The sequence below is a fragment of the Phocoena sinus genome, chromosome 1 (genome assembly GCF_008692025.1).
Source record: "Phocoena sinus isolate mPhoSin1 chromosome 1, mPhoSin1.pri, whole genome shotgun sequence".
Classification (NCBI taxonomy): domain Eukaryota; kingdom Metazoa; phylum Chordata; class Mammalia; order Artiodactyla; family Phocoenidae; genus Phocoena; species Phocoena sinus.
The window spans coordinates 68,784,121-68,801,034 of NC_045763.1; positions in this window are offsets into that span (position 1 = coordinate 68,784,121).

The window sequence follows — 16,914 nt, forward strand, 5'->3', positions numbered from 1 at the left end:
CGCGTATGCTCCAGGCAGGGGTTTCTGAGAGTCTATTCTTCCGTGGGCTAGCTTCAGTTGGGCGGGGGCTTTGATTATTTTTGTCCGTTTCTTCAGAAACTTTCTTTGAGTTGGATTGCTTCTGAACAAGCTTCTAACTTCCAGCAAGTTGTTCCCGTTCTGTGGTGTTTATGGCGGGACGGGGTGGGGGAGTGGGGTTTGAAACTATCCAGAGATTTCCTGTTTGCGGGTTGTTAAGGACAGAAGGTCAGTTACAAACCGCAGGGTGGCCAGCAGGTGCCCAGGTGTGACCCACACAGCCCGGATCAGTCTCTGCCCCTGCATCTGTATTGGGAGAGGGAGGGTGTGTGTGTGTGTGTGTGTGTGTGTGTGTGTGTGTGTGTGTGTGTGTGTGTGTGTGTGTGTGTGTGTGTGTGTGTGTGTGTGAGAGAGAGAGAGAGGGAGGGAGGGAGGGAGGGAGAGAGAGAGAGAGATTCCTGTTTGCCTTACTTGGATTTTCTGACTTTTCTGTAATAACCTTGCTTTGCCTTTGGCGAGGGTGGGGCAGAGCTGGGGGAGGAAGCATAAACTAGAAAAGAAAGGAACCCCGGTATTTTCAAGTTTGGATTTTAAAGTCTCAAATCCAAAAAAGAAAAATCTGACTTCTTAGGGTTCTCCCTAAAACATTTTTTTTTCCTATAACAACTGAAATTCCTCAGCTAATTGTGTTCCTACCGAATACTTTCAGAAACATACCTCTCTCAACTGGGGAAATTATATTTTACTCTGGCTTTTATAAATTACACTCCCTTACTTATTAAAACAACCTGGAAAATTGGCACAGCCCACTTCAGAGTAGTAATTATACAATAGGACTAGTTAAACATTTTATGCCTCTTTTTCCAAAATATATATATATTTTTTGCGGTACGCGGGCCTCTCACTGTTGTGGCCTCTCCCGTTGCGGAGCACAGGCTCCGGACGCCCAGCCTCAGCGACCATGGCTCACGGGCCCAGCCGCTCGGCAGCATGTGGGATTTTCCTGGACCGGGGCACGAACCCGCTTCCCCTGCATCGGCAGGCGGACTCTAAACCACTGCGCCACCAGGGAAGACCCTTTTTCCAAAATATTTGACTCATCAATCTTGAAGGAAATTTTTCAGAAGTTAAAACTGGAACACTTAACTGATAATGGGGCCTTAGTATTATTTAAAAATTAGTTGCTGGCTTATATACGTTTATTCTCATTAAGTTTGTAGAAGGTATACATGATGACCAAGTGGGATTTTTTCTAGGAGTGCAAGACTGGTTTAGTATTTGTAATTTCTCCAATACAGCATTGTTCTCACTCATCTCCTTTGTGTTGTCGTTGGCAAATATACTACATTTCTATATATTATGGTCGTTACGTTATATGTATGTTGTTTTATACAATTGCTTTCTAAATCAGTTAAGAGAAAGAAAGGAGAGGAAATAGGATTTGCATTGTGTTTTATAATTACATAATTACCTCTGCCAGGGCTCTTTGTTCATGTGGATTTGAGTTACTGTCTGCGGCCACTTGCTTTCAGCCTGAAGATCTTCTGTTAGTATTTCTTGTAATGTGGGTCTGCTATTAACAAATTCTCTCAGTTTTTGTTTATCTGAGAATGTCTTTATTTTGCCTTCATTTTTTGAAAGATAGCTTTGCTGGATATAGGATTCTTGGTTGACAGATTTTTTTCTTGGAGCACTTTTAACATCTTATCCCACTGTCTCTGGTCTCCCTTATTTCCAGTTATAAGTAAGCTGATTTTATTGGGGTTCTTTTGTAAGTGATGAGTAGTTTATCTCGCTGCATTCAAGAGTTTCTCCTTGTCATTGGCCATCAGCATTTTTACTATGATGTCTATGGATCTCCATGCTTATCCTGTGTGGAGTTTGTTGACCTTAGTGGATATATAGACTAATGTTTTTCAATAAATTTGGGAAGTTTCCAGCCTGCATTCCTTCCTTCCTTCCTTTCATTCTTTCTTTTTTTAAGATTTTTTTTTTCATGTGGACCATTTTTAAAGTCTTTATTGAATTTGTTACAATATTGCTTCTGTTTTATGTTTTGGTTTTTTGGCCACGAGGCATGTAGGATCTTAGCTCCCCAAGCAGGGATCAAACCCGCACTCCCTGCATTGGAAGGCAAAGTCTTAACCACTGGACCACCAGGGAAGTCCCCAGCCATTATTTCTTTAAATATTTTTTCTTCTCCTTTCTTTCTCTCCTCTCCTTTTGGTACTCCAGTTTTGCATATATTGATGCATTTAATGGTGTTCCACATTTCTCCAAGGCTCTGTTCATTTTCCTTCATTCTTTTTTCTCTCTATTCATTCCTCATTCTCTCTATTCCATTGAACTGCATAAATTTCGTCAGTCTGTCTTCAAGTTTGCTAATTTTCTTCTCCTGCCAGTTGACATCTACTGTTGAGCCCCTCTAGTGAGTTGATTATTTCAGTTATTGTTGTTTCAGCTCTAGAATTTCCACTTGGTTCTTTTTCATAATTTCTCTGTATTGACATTCTGTATTTGATGAGACATGGTCATCATATCTTCTGTAATTAATCATGGATTCCTTTTGTTCTTTGAACATATTTATATTGTCTACTTTGAAGTTTTAAAATCTGACATCTGGCTGCTTCACATGCAGTTCTTGTGCCTTCTTACTTTCAAGTGTAGGGGTCATATTTTGTTTCTTTGTATGTCTTATTATTTTTTTTTATATTAAGCATTTTCAATAATATATTAGAGCAACTCTAGGTACTGGTCTCCACCTTCTTTTAGGACTTGTTATTTACATTTTTAGCGACTGGCTGAAAAATTTAGTAAAGTCTATTTTCCCCCTGTGATAGGAAGCCTCTGGTGTTGCTCTTCAGCGGTTGCAGCCTTCAGTATGCTCAGTCACCCTGGATGACAGTGATTTTAATAAGGCTTTCTTTGTCTCTTTCCCTGACCACACCCTGCTGTTAAGCTACACTAAATGCTGAGTGATACTCTATTGTTTTCAACAACAGCCCTTGGGCCATAAATTGCTCCACAAACTGATCAGATTAGATTCCTTTGAAAGGATAGTTCTGCAATTTTGTTTGAGATTTGTTCTGACCCCAGGAGGGCTCCTCCCACTTTTCTCTTTCCTCTCTCAGGCAAACTAGTGCTGGCAGGTTGGAACGATGTTGCCGATTTTTCTGAGTGACACCCCTGCTTTAGGAGCTTAGTGCTGCTGGGTGGAGGGCAATTTGAGAGTGACACCAGGTTTCCTCAGTTTGTCTCTCCAAGCATGGAAACTCTGCCCCATGAACAAGTATAAGGGCCCTGAGGGCTCCAGTGTCCTCAGCTGTGCTGCTCCCAAGATAGATCCTCCATCCTAATGTGGGAGTAGAAGAAGGGATCCCCCAACTCTCCCTCACACTCACCCAGAACTTAGCCTCAGCCACAGGTAATGGGACAGGATGAGAAATACTGATGTCCTGCCTTCCCAGGAAGATAACCCTCTGACTGGGTTATAATTCCTCCCACTGGAGGAACAGGATACTCCTGGCTGTGCCCGTCTGGAGTGGAGTTTCCATCTCACTGAGTTGGAAGGGGGAGGGATAGTGTGGGTCTTTGTTCAAATACCACAGGTTCTCACTATTCTTACAAAATTTTAGTAGCTTTTCTTTCTTTCTTTGTTTTCTCTTTCTTTCTTTCTTTCTTTTTTTAAAATTATTTATTTATTTATTTGGCTGAGCCAGGTCTTAGCTGCAGCACGCAGGATCTTTAGCTGCAGCATGCAGGATCTGGTTCCCTGGCCAGGGATCAAACCTGAGCCCTTGGCAGTGAAAGTGCAGAGTTCTAACCACTGGAGTGCAGGGGAATTCCCTCTAGAGATTTTATTTATTTTTTAAATATTTTATTTATTTATTTTTGCTGCGCCGGGACTTAGTTGTGACATTTGGACTCTTAGTTGCATGCATGCAGGATCTAGTTCCCCAACCAGGGATTGAACCCAGGTCCCCTGCATTGTGAGCTTGGAGTCTTACCCACTGGACCACCAGGGAAGTCCCTCCCTCTAGAGATTTGAAATAGTTGTTTTAAAAACTAATTTTCACCAGTTTCACTGGGGAGTAGGACTGTGGAGCGGCACATTACTGTCTAATACTGGAGCTTCATAAGGTTTAAATCCTAACAGATTAAAAAAACCTTCTTGAAAGGGTGATAGGTAAGTTGCTTGTAATATGTTTTTTATTATTAATTAATTAATTTATTTATTTATTTTTATTTTTGGCTGTGTTGGGTGCTGCGCACGGGCTTTCTCTAGTTGCAGCAAGCAGAGGCTTTTTCTCGGTGTGCAGGCTTCTCATTGCGGTGGCTTCCCTCATTGTGGAGCACAGGCTCTAGGCACATGGGTTAGTAGTTGTGGCTCACAGGCTGTAGAACGCAGGCTCAGTAGTTGTGGCGCACGGGCTTAGTTGCTCGGCAGCATGTGGAATCTTCCTGGACCAGGGCTCGAACCTGTGTCCACTGTATTGGCAGGCAGATTCTTGACCACTGCGCCACCAGGGAAGGCCTGTAATACGCATTAGTTGTTCATATTAGTGCAATTATTAAAATGCCTAATCTAGTAATGATGTGTTTTAACAAATGTCTTTGGAGAAGGAAAATGGATATGCCTTTATTTTTTTATGAGTAATTTTTTTGCTTACTTCTGAAAACTGAAATAAAGTACATAATAATATAATACTAGAGGGTGGTCTGTTTAAAATATGATCCACTAATGAAGGAAAGCAAAATATTGGTGGGAAGAATACTATTAGGCATCAGGTTTTATCAATAACTAACGTTTGTAACCTTGGGCAGGTAATTTTTTTTTTTTTTTTTTTTTTTTGCGGTACGCAGACCTCTCACTGTTGTGGCCTCTCCCGTTGCGGAGCACAGGCTCCGGACGCGCAGGCTCAGCGGCCAAGGCTCACGGGCCTAGTCGCTCCGCGGCATGTGGGTTCTTCCCGGATTGGGGCACGAACCCGTGTCCCCTGCATCGGCAGGTGGACTCTCAACCACTGTGCCACCAGGGAAGCCCTTGGGCAGGTAATTTAACCTCTCTGCTTTAGGTGTTCTTCATTGATAAAATAAAAAGCTTAGTAAGATGATCTCTAAGTCCTAGGACACTTGAAAATATTGTATTTCTAACAAGGAGAATTATGGAGTGATGACTTCCAAATTTTATTTTGTTTTCAAATTATTTATTTATTTTGCAACAGGTCAAATTTTTAAAATTAGGGTACAATGCTATCTATAGAAAAAAGACTGGAGAAAAGAAACCAAAATGTTTAACAGTGATGATCTTGAGACCATGGGATTAAGGATAACTGTTGCTTTCATTTTAATTTTTAAATTAAAAAATTTTTTTTCTTCAAGGAACACATGCTACATTTATAGACATAAAGTTGTTTTATAATGACCCCTGTTTAAAGTCACATTGTATTAAACAAGAGAGGGGACAAATGTCTGCAGAGGTTGATTTGCTTGTCCAAAGTCTCACAGCCAGTATTCATTCAACACATTTTGACTGGTACCTACTTAGATGCCAGGTGCTGTTCTGGGCCTGGGAAAGGCAGCAGTGGACACAGACAGCTGGACTACACTTCCCAGCCTCCCGTGCAATTAGGTGTGGCCATGTGAGTAAGTCTCCTCCAGGGAATGTGAGCAGTGTGCTACCTTCTAGGGCACATAGAACCTGGCTTGTTTTTCCTACCAAGTCTAGAATTCTAACATTGCTAGGACCCCAAAACACCGTGTGTGCCGTTTCCAATTTTAACCTCTTCCTTCCCTCCCTTACAGGTAACCAGTGACCTGACTTTACAATAATTTTTTTCTGACTTTTTGTATACTTTCCTCTTCATTCTAACAATATAGTTGGTTTGTCAGTTTTTCAGCGTTACATGGTGGGATTCATACTTTCTTTTGTGTTTTGCCTATTGCTTAATATGTCTGTGAGATTTATCCATATTGTTTCCTGGAACTGGAGTTCGTTTTTATTGCATGTTACTATTCCATTGTATGAGCACACACCACCTACCAAAGGTGGATATTTGGGTTCTCTTCGGGTCTGTCTTACCATGAATAATGCTGCTGAGAAAATTGTTGTCCATTGCCCTTGGCACACATGTGCACAGATTTCTCTAGGGTAAAGACTCAGATGTCTTAGGACGTGTCCAAGCTCACATGATAATTTCTGTTCTCCAAAGTAGTTAAAATTGTATTGTCAGATCTCTTATATACTGAATATAAAACCAGCATCTCATTGTGCTCTTGTTTTGCATTTCCTTGATTACCAGCAAGTGAGCAGCTTTTCACATGCTTATTGCTCATTTGTATTCTCTCTTTACTGAAATCACTATCCCTGTCTTTTACATTTTCTATTGGGTTATTTCTTATTGTAGTTCTTTATATTCTGGATATTAATTACTTGTTGGCTAAATGTGTTGCAAATATACCTTCAAGTTTGTGGCTTGTCCTCTGTTTTCTTCATGGCATTTTTTTGGTGAATAGAAACTCTTAATTTTTAATGTAATCTGGTTTCTCAATCTTTTCTTTTATGATTTGGAATTTTTGTGTCTTCAGAAATCTTTATCTACCCTGAAGTCCAAAAGATATTCTTTTATATTTTCTAAGAGTCTTCAAGGTTTTAAAAAATCTCATTTTAAAAATTTTAATCCATTTAGATATACTTTTTCTGTATGGTGTGAGGCAGGCCTCCAGTTTCATTATTTCCATCTGGATAACCAATTGTCTCAGTATCAGTTATTCAAGAGATCATCCTTGCCTCAGTTGATCAGGAATGCCACCTTGGGTATTTCATCTTCTGGAAAACCAGGAGTCTAGGAGTGAACATGGTGGTGGTTCCATCAGATTTCAGCTCTGGGTTCAGGCAACAGGGAACTTGAAGAGCTGGACAGAGGGAGGGAAGGAGGGGTGGGACAGAGGGAGCAGCAGGAAAGAGGGTGTAGGGTGGGGGCAACCAGTGAGCATTCATGTCTGGAGCCCCAGCCCAGCCTGAGCTGGAGCCTATGATTACCTTTTCTAAAAAAAAAATTTGACCTCATGGGTTCTAACAAAAGGTTTAATTTTCACACATTGTTTTTATTTTAAAAATGTCAAGGTATCAAAATAAAATTTATAATTTTATTTTAAAAGCCTGCCTTTAGTCATTAAACAAGTATTTACTGAGCATTCTGAGTGTATATCACTGTTGTAGGTGTTGGGATACAGTCCTACCACTAAAAACCTTATGTTCTAATCACAGAACATTTTAAAAAAGTTAAAGAATAATGTATGTTTGTGGATGATGATAAGCATTAAGAAAAAACGTGACAATGGGTAGGGAAAGAAGAGTGCTACTTTTTAGGTAGAGCACTCAAAGAACGTCTCTTTGGGAAGAGTGACATTTGCACTTAGATCTCAATGATGCAAAGGGGCAGCTGTCCATGACCTGGTAGGAGAGCATTTAAGGAAAAAGAATAGCAATTACAAAAGTCCTGAGATGGGAACCTTTATGGAAAACAAGAAAAATACATTTAATTAAGATTTACTTCCTAATTTTCAAATAGTGTTAATATTATGTTTCCTATTTCACACCAAAAATGCAGAAGATAATGTCAAAGAAAGAAAATGGAACTAGAAGATGTCAAATGTTGACCTCTGATCCTGGTTTTCGGAGCTATAGAGCCTCAATCAAATTTCTTTTCAGGCTTCTTTTACCTATTTGTAAATGGAGAATACTTATTGCTTCCTAATAGAATACGATACTGTATAAAGAATACTAGGTATGGATAGGATGATATTAAAAGAAAAGTTTACTTAGACATTTTAAGTTATGTTAAACTAAAAATTTATCTTTGGCTGAAGTTTCTCAAATGAAGATTTTAAAGGACATATGGTTCTATAGCCCCCAGGCTGCTGATTTATATATAGTAGAAAACATTCCTGCATATTCTTGTAAATTGAAATTCTTACCTCTTAAAAATAAAAAAAAAGTAAAGATTTACAATCAAAAGTTTTAAAGAGGAGAGATCTTCAAGTTGGCAGAGGAGTAAGACATGGAGATCACTTCCTCCCTATAAATACATCAGAAATACATCTACATGTGGAACTACTCCTACAGAACACCTACTGAATGCTGGCAGAAGAAAGACCTCAGACCTTCCAAAAGGCAAGAAACTCCCCACCTACCTGGGCAGGGCAAAAGAAAAAAGAAAAACCAGAGACAAAAGAATAAGGATGGGACCTACACCAGTGGGAGGGAGCTGTGAAGGAGGAAATGTTTCCACACACTAGGAAGCCCCTTCACTGGCGGAGACGGGGTGGGGGGCGTGGCGGTGGGGAAGCTTCAGAGCCACTGAGGAGAGCACAGCAACAGGGTTGCAGAGGGCAAAGCAGAGAGACCGCACAGAGGATTGGTGCTGACCAGCACTCACAAGCCTGAGAGGCTTGTCTGCTCACCCTCTGGGACGGGTGGGGGCTGGGAACTGAGGCTCCGGCTTTGGAAGTCAGATCCCAGGGAGAGGACTGGGGTTGGCTGCATGAACACAGCCGGGAGGGTGCTAGTGCACCACGGCTAGCCGGGAGGGAGTCCGGGAAAAAGTCTGGAGCTGCCTAAGAGGCAAGACACCAGTGTTTCCGGGTGCGTGAGGAGAGGGGATTTAGAACACTGCCTAAACGAGCTCCAGAGACTGGCGCAAGCTGTGGCTATAAGTGCAGACCCCAGAGACGGGCATGAAACACTAAGGCTGCTACTGCAACCACCAAGAAGCCTGTGTGCAAGCACAGGCCACTCTCCACACCTCCCCTCCCAGGAGCCTGTGCAGCCCGCCACTGCCAGGGTCCTGTGATCCAGGGACAACTTCCCCGGGAGAACACATGGCGCCTCAGGCTGTTGCAGCATCATGCTGGCCTCTGCCGCTACAGGCTACCCCGCATTCCATACCCCTCCCTCCGCCCAGCCTGAGTGAGCCAGAGCCCCCTAATCAGCTGCTACTTTAACCCCGCCCTGTCTGGGCAGGAACAGATGGCCTCAGGGGACCTACATGCAGAGGTGGGGCCAAATCCAAAGCTGAACCCCAGGAGCTGTGCGAACAAAGAAGAGAAAGGGAAGTCTCTCTGAGCAGCCTCAGGAGCAGTGGATTAAATCTTCACAATCAACTTGATGTACTCTGCATCTCTGGAATACCTGAATAAACAACGAATCATCCCAAAATTGAGGCAGGGGACTTTGGGAGCACCTGTAGACATGGCATTTGCTTTCTGCATCTAATTTGTTTCTGCTTTTATGTTTATCTTAGTTTAGTATTTCTAGTTTATTATCATTGGTAGATTTGTTTATTGATTGGGTTGCTCTCTTCCTTTTTTTTAATATATAGATATAGGTATATTTTTTGTTTTTCTGCTTTTGTGAGTGTCTATGTGTATGCTTCTTTTTGTGATTTTGTCTCCTTAGCTTTGCTTTTACCATTAGTCCTAGGTTTCTGGCTGTCCGTTTTTGTTTTTGTATAGTTTTTAGTGCTTGTTATCATTGGTGGATTTGTTTTTTGGTTTGGTTGCTCTCTTCTTTCCTTCTTTTTAAAATTTTTTTTTTTTTTTTTCTGCTGTACGTGGGCCTCTCACTGTTGTGGCCTCTCCCATTGTGGAGCACAGGCTCCGGATGTGGCTCACAGGCCTAGCCACTAGGCGGCATAAGGGATCTTCTCGGACCGGGGCACGAACCCGTGTCCCCTGCATTGGCAGATGGATTCTCAACCACTGTGCAACCAGGGAAGCCCTATTTTTTATTTTAATAACATTATTTTATTTTATTTTTTCATTCTATCTTCCTTTTTTTCTCCCTTTTCTTCTGAGCCGTGTGGCTGACAGAGTCTTGGTGCTCGGGCTGGGTGTCAGGCCTGTGCCTCTGAGGTGGGAGAACCAAGTTCAAGACATTGGTTCACCAGAGACCTCCTGGCTCCATGTAATATCAAACAGCAAAAGCTCTGCCAGAGATCTCCATCTCAATGCTAAGACCCAGCTCCATCAATGACCAGCAAGCTACAGTGCTGGACATCCTATGCCAAACAACTATCAAGACAGGAGCACAAACCTACCCATTAGCAGAGAGGCTGCCTAAAATCATAATAAGGTCACAGGCACCCCAAAACACACCACCAGACATGGACCTGCCCACCAGAAAGACAAGATCCAGCCTCATCCACCAGAACACAGGCACCAGTCCCCTCCACCAGGAAGCCTACACAACCCACTGAACCAACTTTAGCCACTGCGGACAGACACCAAAAACAATGGGAGCTACAAACCTGCAGCCTGTGAAAAGGAGACCCCAATAACAGTAAGTTAAGCAAAATGAGGAGACAGAGAAACACAGCAGATGAAGGAGCAAGGTAAAACCCGACCAGAACAAACAAACGAAGAGGAAATAGGCAGTCTACCTGAAAAAGAATACAGAGGAATGATAGTAAAGATGACCCAAAATCTTGGAAATAGAATGGAGAAAATACAAGAAACGTTTAATAAGCACCTAGAAGAACTAAAGCTCAAACAAACAATGATGAACAACACAATAAATGAAATTAAAAATTCTCCAGAAGCAATCAAGAGCAGAATAACTGAGGCAGAAGAACAGATAAGTGACCTGGAAGATAAAATAGTGGAAATAACTACTGCAGAGCAGTATAAAGACAAAAAGATTGAAAAGAATTGAGGACAGTCTCAGAGACCTCTGGGACAACATTAAATGCACCAACATTCGAATTATAGGGGTCCCAGAAGAAGAAGAGAAAAAGAAAGGGACTGAGAAGATATTTATAGAGATTATAGTTGAAAACTTCCCTAATATGGGAAAGGAAATAGTCAATCAAATCCAGGAAGCATAGAGAGTCCCATACAAGATAATCCAAGGAGAAACATGCCAAGACACATATTAATCAAAGTACCAAAAATTAAATATAAAGAAAAAATATTAAAAGCAGCAAGGGAAAAACAACAAATAATATACAAGGTAATCCCCATTAGGTTAACAGCTGATCTTTCAGCAGAAACTCTGCAAGCTAGAAGGGAGAGGCAGGACATATTTCAAGTGAGGAAAGGAAAAAAACTACATCCAAGATTACTCTACCCAGCAAGGATCTCATTCAGATTTGACAGAGAAATTAAAACCTTTACAGAGAAGCAAAAGCTAAGAGAATTCAGCACCACCACCATACCAGCTTTACAACAAATGCTAAAGGAACTTCTCTAGGCAAGAAACACAAGAGAAGGAAAAGACCTACAATAACAAAAAATTAAGAAAATGGTAATAGGAACATACATATTGATAACTACCTTAAATGCAAATGGATTAAATGCTCCAACCAAAAGACATAGACTGGCTGAATGGATACAAAAACAAGACCCGTATATATGCTGTCTACAAGAGACCCATTTCAAACCTAGGGACACATACAGATTGAAAGTGAGGGGATGGAAAAAGATATTCCATGTAAATGGAAATCAAAAGAAAGCTGGAGTAGCAATTCTCATATCAGACAAAATAGGCTTTAAAATAAAGACTATTACAAGAGACAAAGAAGGACACTACATAATGATCAAGGGACCAATCCAAGAAGAAGATATAACAATTGTAAATATTTATTCACGCAACATAGGAGCACCTCAATACATAAGGCAAAGGCTAACAGCCATAAAACGGGAAATCGACAGTAACACAATCATAGTAGGGGACTTTAACACCCCACTTTCACCAATGGACAGATTATCCAAAATGAAAATAAATAAGGAAACACAAGCTTTAAATGATACATTAAACAAGATGGACTTAATTGATAATTATAGGACATTCCATCCAAAAACAACAGAAAACACTTCCTTCTCAAGTGCTCATGGAACATTCTCCAGGAGAGGTCATATCTTGGGTCACAAATCAAGCCTTGATAAATTTAAGAAATTGAAATCATATCAAGTATCTATTCCAACCACAACACTATGAGACTAGGTATCAGTTACAGGAAAAAATCTGTAAAAAATACAGACACATGGAGGCTAAACAATACACTAGTTAATAACCAAGAGATCATTGTAGAAATCAAAGAGGAAATAAAAAAATACCTAGAAACAAATGAAAATGAAAACACAATGACCCAAAACCTATGGGAAGCAGCAAAAGCAGTTCTAAGAGAGAAATTTATAGCAATACAATCCTACCCTATGAAACAAGAAACATCTCAAATAAATAACCTAACCTTACACCTAAAGCAATTAGAGAAAGAAGAAAAAACCCCAAAAGTAAGCAGAAGGAAAGATATCCTGAAGATCAGTTCAGAAATAAATGAGAAAGAAATGAAGAAAATGATGCAAAGATCAACAAAACTAAAAGCTGGTTCTTTGAGGAGATAAACAAAATTGATAAACCATTAGCCAGACTCATCAAGATAAAAAGGGAGAAGACTCAAATCAATAGAATTAGAAATGGAAAAGGAGAAATAACAACTGACATTGCAGAAATACAAAGGATCATGAGAGATTACTACAAGCAACTATATGCGAGTAAAATGGACAACCTGGAAGAAATGGACAAATTCTTAGAAAAGCACAACCTTCCAAGACCGAACCAGGAAGAAATAGAAAATATAAACAGACCAATCAAAAGCACTGAAATTGAAACTGTGATTAAAACTCTTCCAACAAACAAAAGCCCAGGACCAGATGGCTTCACAGGCAAATTCTACCAAACATTTAGAGAAGAGATAGCACCTATCTTTCTCAAACTCTTCCAAAATATAGCACAGGGAGGAACACTCCCAAACTCATTCTATGAGGCCGCTATTACCCTGATGCCAAAACCAGGCAAAGATGTCACAAAGAAAGAAAACTACAAGCCAATATCACTGATGAACATAGATGCAAAACTCAGCAAAATACTAGCAAACAGAATCCAACAGCACATTAAAAGTATCATACACCATGCATGATCAAGTGAGGTTTATCCCAGGAATGCAAGGATTCTTCAATATACGCAAATCAATCAATGTGATACACCATACTAACAAACTGAAGAATAAAAACCATATGATCATCTCAATAGATGCAGGAAAAGCTTTTAACAACCATTTAGGATAAAAACGGTCCAGAAAGAAGGCATAGAGAGAATTTACCTTAACATAATAAAGGCCATGTATGACACACCCACAGCCAACATCATTCTCAGTGGTGAAAAGCTGAAACCATTTCCTCTAAGATCAGGAACAAGACAAGGTTATCCACTCTCACCACTATTATTCAACATAGTTTTGGAAGTGGTAGCCACAGCAATCAGAGAAGAAAAAGAAATAAAGGGAATCCAAATCAGAAAAGAAGAAATAAAGCTGTCACTGTTTGCAGATGGCATGATACTCTACATAGAGAATCCTAAACATGCTACCAGAAAACTACTGGAGCTGATCAATGAATTTGGTAAAGTAGCAGGATACAAAGTTAACCACAGAAATCTTTTGCATTCCTATACACTAATGATGAAAAATCTGAAAGAGAAATTAAGGAAACACTCCCATTTACCACTGGAACAGAAAGAATAAAATACCTAAGAATAAACCTACCTAAGGAGACAAAAGACCTGTATGCAGAAAACTATATGACACTGTTGAAAGAAATTAAAGATGATACAAACAGATGGAGAGATATACCATGTTCCTGGACTGGAAGAATCAACACTGTGAAAATGACTATACTACCCAAAGCAATCTACAGATTCAGTGCAATACCTATCAAACTACCAATGGCATTTGTCACAGAAGTAGAACAAAAAATTTCACAGTTTGTATGGACGCACAAAAGAACCTGAATAGGCAAAGCAATCTTGAGAATGAAAAACGGAGCTGGAGAAATGAGGCTCCCTGACTTCAGACTATACTACAAAGCTAGAGTAATCAAGACAGTATGGTACTGGCACAAAAACAGAAATATGAATCAATGGAACAGGATAGAAAGCCCAGAGATAAACCCACGCATGTATGGTCACCTTATTTTTGATAAAGGATGCAAGAGTATACAATGGAGAAAAGACAGCCTCTTCAATAAGTGGTACTGGGAAAACTGGACAGCTACATGTAAAAGAATGAAATTAGAACACTCCCTAACACCATAAACAAAAATAAACTCAAAATGGATTAAAGATCTACGTTTAAGGCCAGACGCTATAAAACTCTTAGAGGAAAACATGGGCAGAACACTCTATGACATAAATCACAGCAAGATCCTTTTTGACCCACCTCCTAGAGAAATGGAAATAAAAACAAAAATACACAAATGGGACCTAATGAAGCTTAAAAGCTTTTGCACAGCAAAGGAAAACATAAACAAGGTGAAAGACAACGTTCATAATGGGAGAAAATATTTGCAAATGAAGCAACTGACAAAGGATTAATCTCCAAAATATACAAGCAGCTCATGCAGTTCAATATCAAAAAAACAAACAACCCAATCCAAAAATGGGCAGAAGACCTAAATAGACATTTCTCCGAAGAAGATATACGGATAGTCAACAAACACATGAAAGGATGATCAACATCACTAATCATTAGAGAAATGCAAATCAAAACCACAATGAGGTATCACCTCACACCAGTCAGAATGACCATCATGAAAAAATCTACAAACAATAAATGCTGGAGAGGGTGTGGAGAAAAGGAAACCCTCCTGCACTGTTGGTGGGAATGTAAATTGTTACAGCCACTATGGAGAACACTATGGAAGTTCCTTAAGAAACTAAAAATAGAACTACCATGCGATCCAGCAATCCCACTATGTGGCATATAACCTGAGAAAACCAAAATTCAAAAAGAGTCATGTACCACAATGTTCCTTGCAGCTCTATTTACAATAGCCAGGACATGGAAGCGACCTAAGTGTCCATCGACAGATGAATGGATAAAGAAGATGTGGCACATATATACCATGGGATATTACTCATCCATAAAAAGAAACGAAATTGAGTTATTTGTAGTCAGGTGGATGGACCTAGAGTCTGTCATACAGAGTGAAGGATGTCAGAAAGATAGAAACAAAAGCCGTATGCTAACACATATATATGGAATCTAAAACAGAAAAAAAAGAGGTCTGAAGAACCTAGGGGCAGGACAGGAATAAAGATGCAGATGTAGAGAATGGACTTGAGGACACAGGGAGGGGGAAGGGTAAGTTGGGACAAAGTGAGAGAGTGGCATGGACATATATACACTACCAAATGTAGAATAGATAGCTAGTGGGAAGCAGCCACATAGCACAGGGAGATCAGCTCGGTGTTTTGCGACCACCTAGAGGGGTGAGATAGTGAGGGTGGGTGGGAGACTCAAGAGGGAGAAGATATGGGGATATATGTATATGTATATCTGATTCACTTTGTTTTAAAGGAGAAACTAATACACCATTGTAAAGCAATTATACTCCAATAAAGATGTCAAAAAAGAAAACGTTTTAAAGAACCTGAGTATATTATTGTAAAAACAATTTATTTCATATTCTTTGTTTCAACCTTTCTATACCAAATTGGTCTTTTATTATATTATTTCCCCCATTAAATCTTTTCAAATATTTTTGTTCTGCTGAACCGATTGTATTTATTAATATTTTTTTATGTATCAAACATAATACAGCTGCTGGTCACCTACTGATAAACAGGAGGTAAACAAATAGAAGCAAAAACTTGATTTTTAAAAATTATCCTCAGTTACCTGTTTGAGGATATGTGAGTGCCATTACGTGATCTGGGATATCAAAAGTAACTTGATTTATTCCTATTACTTCCACTGTAATTTCCTTGGACCCTAGAGACCTGAGATTAGGAGTCATCAGCCTTTGTCTTTGATTGTAATTTTGGTGACTGCTGTTAGATGACAATGACGTTAGATGAGGTCTATCCTCCCACAGATGAAACTGCCTTGAGTGATTGTACCATAAATTTAATTCACTAGTATGTATTTTTTTAGAAATCATTGTCCAAAAGCTCATTTGTACGGTTAACAGCTTTGGAAGGTCCTGCAATTTCTTAAAAAAAAAAAAAAAAGAACAAATAGTGTTAGGTTATAAAAAAATAATGTATGGTCTTCACAATTATAACAAATCATACTAAATGATGCCTGCAATTTAAATTAGGTAATGTTACTATTTAATAGCACTTTGAAATTTAAACTATTTAATAGAAATAATATGGTTTTGAAATATTGGTATGGGAACAATGTTAGAAAATCAGTTTTTCTACCTTTCTTGATTATTCTTCACATAACCCCCAATTTTTTCCTCAAAGGTGTTACTAGAGATAATAAAAGTCAGAGAAGCTTAGAAATTTTACAATATCTGGATATATATATATGAAGCTTGTTAAAGTTCATTGTCAAATATCAACCCACTTCATAGTACAATAAAAAGTTAATAAACAACAAAAATTTCATAATTTTGAGTACAACTGCACTGTAATTTAACAGAAATAAAAATTCTTAAATATTAGTCTATTTTCTAAAGCTATGTAATGCGTAGCAGTGTTTTGTTTTGTTATGTTTTTTACTCTTTGCCAGTAAGAATACATTTTGCAATTGCTTACATTTGTGCATGAATATTTTAGTTTGAACCCTAAGAAATTACAGATATTCAACTTTTTTTTTAAAGAAATACTCTTTAAAAAAAATTAATTTACTTATTTTTATTTATTTATTTTTGGCTGCATTGGGTCTTTGTTGCTGTGTGCGGGCTTTCTCTAGTTGCAGCCAGCAGGGGCTACTCTTCGTTGGGGAGCATGGGCTCTAGGCCCACAGGCTTCAGTAGTTGTGGCTCACAGGCTCTAGAGCGCAGGCTCATCAGTTGTGGCGCACGGGCTTAATTGCTTCATGGCGTGTA